At 43.7% G+C, this 6,114-nt stretch overlaps 1 long non-coding RNA gene across 1 annotated transcript in view; it reads left to right on the top strand.

Moving 5' to 3' along the window:
• LOC122555167 overlaps window positions 1–4,937 on the top strand; it is a 22,838-nt gene extending 17,901 nt beyond the window's left edge. The window contains exon 4 of the long non-coding RNA XR_006313197.1: window positions 4,844–4,937. This is a non-coding gene — a long non-coding RNA (uncharacterized LOC122555167). The remainder of the gene's footprint in view (window positions 1–4,843) is intronic.
• The last annotated feature ends 1,177 nt before the right edge of the window (window positions 4,938–6,114 follow it).

Below are 6,114 nucleotides of genomic sequence, written 5' to 3' on the forward strand. Positions count from 1 at the left end.
CTGTATGGTGAGCAGTACTGTATGATGAGCAGTACTGTATGATGAGCGGTAGTGTATGATGAGCAGTACTGTATGGTGAACAGTACTATATGATGAGCGGTACTGTATTGTGAACAGTACTATAAGATGAGCGGTACTGTCTGATGAGCAGTACTGTATGATGAGCGGTACTGTATGATGAGCAGTACTGTATTGTGAACAGTACTATATGATGAGCAGTACTGTATGATGAGCAGTACTGTATGGTGAGCAGTACTGTATGATGAACAATATTGTATTGTGAGCAGTACTGTATGGTGAACAGTACTGTATGGTGAGCAGTACTGTATGGTGAGCAGTACTCTATGATGAGCAGTACTGTGTGGTGAGCAGTACTGTATGATGAACAATATTGTATTGTGAGCAGTACTGTATGGTGAGCAGTACTGTATGATGAGCAGTACTCTATGATGAGCAGTATTGTACTGTGAGCAGTACTGTATGGTGAGCAGTACTGTATGATGAACAATATTGTATTGTGAGCAGTACTGTATGGTGAGCAGTACTGTATGACAAACAGTACTGTATGATGAGCAGTACTGTATGGTGAGTAGTATTGTACTGTGAGCAATAGTGTATGGTGAGCAGTACTGTATGATGAGCAGTACTGTATGGTGAGCAGTACTGTATGATGAGCAGTATTGCATTGTGAGCAGTACTGTATGGTGAGCAGTATTGTATGACGAACAGTATTGTACTGTGAACAGTACTGTATGATGAACAATATTGTATTGTGAGCAGTACTGTATGGTGAGCAGTACTGTATGATGAGCAGTACTGTATGGGGAGCAGTACTGTATGATGAGCAGTATTGTATTGTGAGCAGTACTGTATGATGAATAATATTGTATTGTGAGCAGTGCTGTATGATGAACAGTACTGTATGGTGAGCAGTACTGTATGATGAGCAGTATTGTACTGTGAACAGTACTGTATGATGAACAATATTGTATTGTGAGCAGTGCTGTATGATGAACAGTACTGTATGATGAGCAGTACTCTATGGTGAGCAGTACTGTATGGTGAGCAGTACTCTATGATGAGCAGTATTGTACTGTGAACAGTACTGTATGATGAACAATATTGTATTGTGAGCAGTACTGTATTATGAACAGTACTGTATGGTGAGCAGTATTGTACTGTGAACAATACTGTATGATGAGCAGTACTGTATGGTGAGCAGTACTGTATGATGAGCAGTATTGTACTGTGAACAATACTGTATGATGAACAATATTGTATTGTGAGCAGTACTGTATGATGAGCAGTACTGTATGATGAACAATATTGTATTGTGAGCAGTACTTTATGGTGAGCAGTACTGTATGATGAGCAGTACTGGATGATGAACAATATTGTATTGTGAGCAGTACTTTATGGTGAGCAGTACTGTATGATGAGCAGTACAGTATTGTGAACAGTACTGTATGGTGAGCCGTACTGTATGATGAGCAGTACTGTATGGTGAGCAGTATTGTATGGTGAGCAGTATTGTATGGTGAGCAGTACTGTATGATGAGCGGTACTGTATGACGAACAGTACTGTATGGTGAGCAGTACTGTATGGTGAGCAGTACTGTCTGACAAACAGTACTGTATGATGAGCAGTACTGTATGATGAGCAGTTCTGTATGATGAACAATATTGTATTGTGAGCAGTACTGTATTATGAACAGTACTGTATGGTGAGCAGTATTGTACTGTGAACAATACTGTATGATGAGCAGTACTGTATAGTGTGCAGTACTGTATGATGAGCAGTATTGTACTGTGAACAATCCTGTATGATGAACAATATTGTATTGTGAGCAGTACTGTATGGTGAGCAGTATTGTATGATGAGCAGTACTGTATGACGAACAGTACTGTATGGTGAGCAGTACTGTATGACGAACAGTACTGTATGATGAGCAGTACTGTATAATGAGCAGTACTGTATGGTGAGCAGTACTGTATGGTGAGCAGTACTGTATGACGAACAGTATTGTATGATGAGCAGTACTGTATAATGAGCGGTACTGTATGGTGAGCAGTACTGTATGGTGAACAATATTGTATTGTGAGCAGTACTTTATGGTGAGCAGTACTGTATGATGAGCAGTACTGTATTGTGAACAGTACTGTATGGTGAGCAGTACTGTATGATGAGCAGTACTGTATGGTGAGCAGTATTGTATGATGAGCAGTACTGTATGGTGAGCGGTACTGTATGATGAGCAGTACAGTATTGTGAACAGTACTGTATGGTGAGCAGTACTGTATGACGAACAGTACTGTATGGTGAGCAGTACTGTATGGTGAGCAGTACTGTCTGACAAACAGTACTGTATGATGAGCAGTACTATATGATGAACAATATTGTATTGTGAGCAGTACTGTATGATGAGCAGTACTGTATGGTGAGCAGTATTGTATGGTGAGCAGTACTGTATGGTGAGCAGTACTGTATGACGAACAGTACTTTATGATGACCAGTACTGTATGATGAGCAGTTCTGTCTGATGAACAATATTGTATTGTGAGCAGTACTGTATGATGAACAGTACTGTATGGTGAGCAGTACAGTATGGTGAACAGTACTGTATGGTGAGCAGTATTGTACTGTGAACAATACTGTATGATGAGCAGTACTTTATGATGAACAATATTGTATTGTGAGCAGTACTTTATGGGGAGCAGTACTCTGGATACAGAAACCCCAATGCCTTGTATAACTGAGGCATATCTGCCCTCCTCCCATACTCAATTCCCATTTGCAATAAACCAGAACATCTTATTGGTTTTCCTGATTACTTGAAGTCATAAAGTCATACAACATGGAAACAGACCCTCCGTTCCAATTTGTCCATGTAGACTAGATATCCCAATCTCACCTAGTCCCATTTTTCCAGCATTTCGCCCATATTCCTCCAAAACCTTCCTAATCATATACCCATTGAGATGCCTTTTAAATATTGTAATTGTACCAGCCTCACCACATCCTCTGGCAGCTCATTCCATACAGTCACCACAATCTGCATGAACAAGTTGCCCCTCAGGTCCTTTTTAAATCTTTCCCCTCTCACCCTAAACCTATGCCCTCTAGTTTTGGACTCCCCCACCCTAGGAAAAAGAGTTTGGCTATTTGCTCTATCCATGTCCCTTATGATCTTATAAACCTGTATAAGGTCACCCCTCAGCCTCCAACGGTCCATGGAAAGTAGCCCCAGCCTATTCAACCTGTCCCTATAACTCAAACCCTTAGTCCAGGCAACACCCTTGTAAATCTTTTCTACACTCTCTCAAGTTTAATAACACCCTTCGTATAGCAGGGAGACCAGATTTGAGTGCAGGATTCTAAAAGTGGCCTGACCAATGTCCTGTACAGCCACAATATGACATTACAACTCTTATACTCAATGCACTGACTAATGAAGGTGAGTGTGCCAAAGCCTGCAACTCTACTTTGAGGAGCAATGAACCTGCACTTCAAGGTCTCTTTGTTTAGCAACACTCCCCAGGACCTTACCATTAAGTGCATATGTCCTGCTCTGATTTCCCTTTACAAAATGCAGCACCTCACATTTATCTAAATTAAACTCTATCTGCCACCCCTCTGCCCATTGGCCCATCTGATCAAGGTCCCGTTGTACTCTGAGGTAACCTTCTTCACTGTCCACTGCAGCTGCAATTTTGATGTCATCTGTAAATTTACTAACTATACCTCCTATGTTCATCTCCAAATAATTTATATAAATGATGAAAAGCAGTGGACCCAGCACCGACCTTTTCTAGCTTGCTTTGAAGTAAAAGTGTCCAATCATGCTGAGAGACAGCTCCAGTGGATACAGGTTTGGGCCCAGCATTGAGAACAGCATGGATTTTGTTGATTTTGCCATGCTGTTAATACTCGTCCCATTTTGGGTTTGTTGATGTGGATGTTCAGGTTGGCTATGAGGTCTTGCAACATTACCTGACATTCATGTTGCATGTAAAATTCAGACAAATCATTCTAGAGTTTGCAATGGGAGTGCACTAGATCAGATAGATGTCCCCTCAAGGATTCACCATCTTAACTAGATACCAGTTTGTGGCAGGATTGCTGGGGGTAGAGGAGTTTTAAATTAACAAATCTCTCCCTGTTTTGACAGGCAAGACAAAAAAGAATGGGTGCACACACTGCATGTATCTCAACTCAACTCAATAGGTAACTGCCAATCACTGTTACACTTGTTAGGGCAACGCACTGACCAATTCTGCCCAGTGCTCTGAATGTCAAAGTGAAGAAATTCAATGAAGCGCGGGTAAACGGCGGGAGTAACTATGACTGGCTGTCGACGAGCGACATGAAAACTCGAAATGTGCACTCATATGAGTGTTGTTAAATAGCCTATTAATTGCCTAGTCATCTAATTTGTGACGCGCATGAATGGATGATCGAGATTCCCACTGTCCCTACCTACTATCTAGCGAAACCACAGCCAAGGGAACGGGCTTGGCACAATTAGCGGGGAAAGAAGACCCTGTTGAGCTTGACTCTAGTCTGTCAATGTGAAGAGACATGAGAGGTGTAGAATAAGTGGGAGGCTTCGGCCGCCGGTGAAATACCACTACTCTTATCGTTTTTTCACTTACCCGGTGAGGCAGGGAGGCGAGCCCTGAGGGGCTCTCGCTTCTGGTCGGAAGCGCCCGGGCGGCCGGGCGTGACCCGCTCCGGGGAGAGTGGCAGGTGGGGAGTTTGACTGAGGCGGTACACCTGTCACACCGTAACGCTGGTGTCCTAAGGCGAGCTCAGGGAGGACAGAAACCTCCCGTGGAGCAGAAGGCTTGATCTTGATTTTCAGTACGAGTACAGACCGTGAAAGCGGGGCCTCACGACCCTTCTGACCTTTTGGGTTTTAAGCAGGAGGTGTCAGAAAAGCCAACACAGGGATAACTGGCGACGTCGCTTTTCTGCCAGGCCCGCCCTCGATAAAACGAGTGCTTTAGGGAACATCTCCGAGACACCCGCACCAATCAACCAAATCGCCCCGTGGCTCAACATTTCAACTCCCCCTCCCACTCTGCCGAGGATATGGAGGTGCTGGGCCTCCTCCACCGCCGCTCCCTCACCACCAGACGCCTGGAGGAAGAACGCTTCATCTTCCGCCTCGGAACACTTCAACCCCAGGGCATCAATGTGGATTTCAACAGCTCCCTCATTTCCCCTTCCCCCACCTCATCCTAGCTTCTAACCTCCAGAAACTCGATCCCCTGACCTGTCCGGACTTGTCCGACCTGCCCAGCTCCTTTTCCACCTATCCACTCCACCCTCTCCTCCCTGACCTATCACCTTCATCTCCTTCCCCACCTACCTATTGTACTCTATGCTACTCTCTCCCCACCCCCACCCTCCTCTAGCTTATCTCTCCACGCTTCAGGCTCTCTGCCTTTATTCCTGATGAAGGGCTTTTGCCCGAAACGTCGATTTTGCCTGTCCTCGGATGCTGCCTGAACTGCTGTGCTCTTCCAGCACCACTGATCCAGAATCTGGTTTCCAGCATCTGCAGTCATTGTTTTTACCTCATAATCAGAAAATCTGCCTGGTTTGAAATTTGAATGTTAATGAGCATTAATGGGTCAATTCTCCATGGCAACATCTCTACCAATCAGAGTCGACTTACTAAACAATCAGCGCACTCCTCTCATCTATTGGTTTTCTTCTTAAATTTGTATTCTTGCAAAATGTCCTGATGAGTGCAAGGTGAAAAGTTTTGAATATTTTCAGCAATATTAACTTCTGCTTGTTGTTAAAGAAAATCTATATAGAGCATTTGAAAAGCTATGTGAATATGCCCGAGTGACTGACCACCGAGTAACCATACACACACATAGACAGAAGACACACACACACACACACACACACACACACACACACACAAAATGATCTATGAAGCCAGGTACTGTTCTGGGATCTGACCTGTCTCATGGTATATTACACTGCAAAATATCAGCAACACCAACTGATGGTGACCAGAAGGGGGCCAGCTGCAAACACACTCACTGGTCTCTTTCCTATCGGATGTTGTGAAACTTGAAAGTGTTCAGAAAAGACTG

This window comes from Chiloscyllium plagiosum, chromosome 1 (genome assembly GCF_004010195.1).
Source record: "Chiloscyllium plagiosum isolate BGI_BamShark_2017 chromosome 1, ASM401019v2, whole genome shotgun sequence".
Lineage (NCBI taxonomy): Eukaryota > Metazoa > Chordata > Chondrichthyes > Orectolobiformes > Hemiscylliidae > Chiloscyllium > Chiloscyllium plagiosum.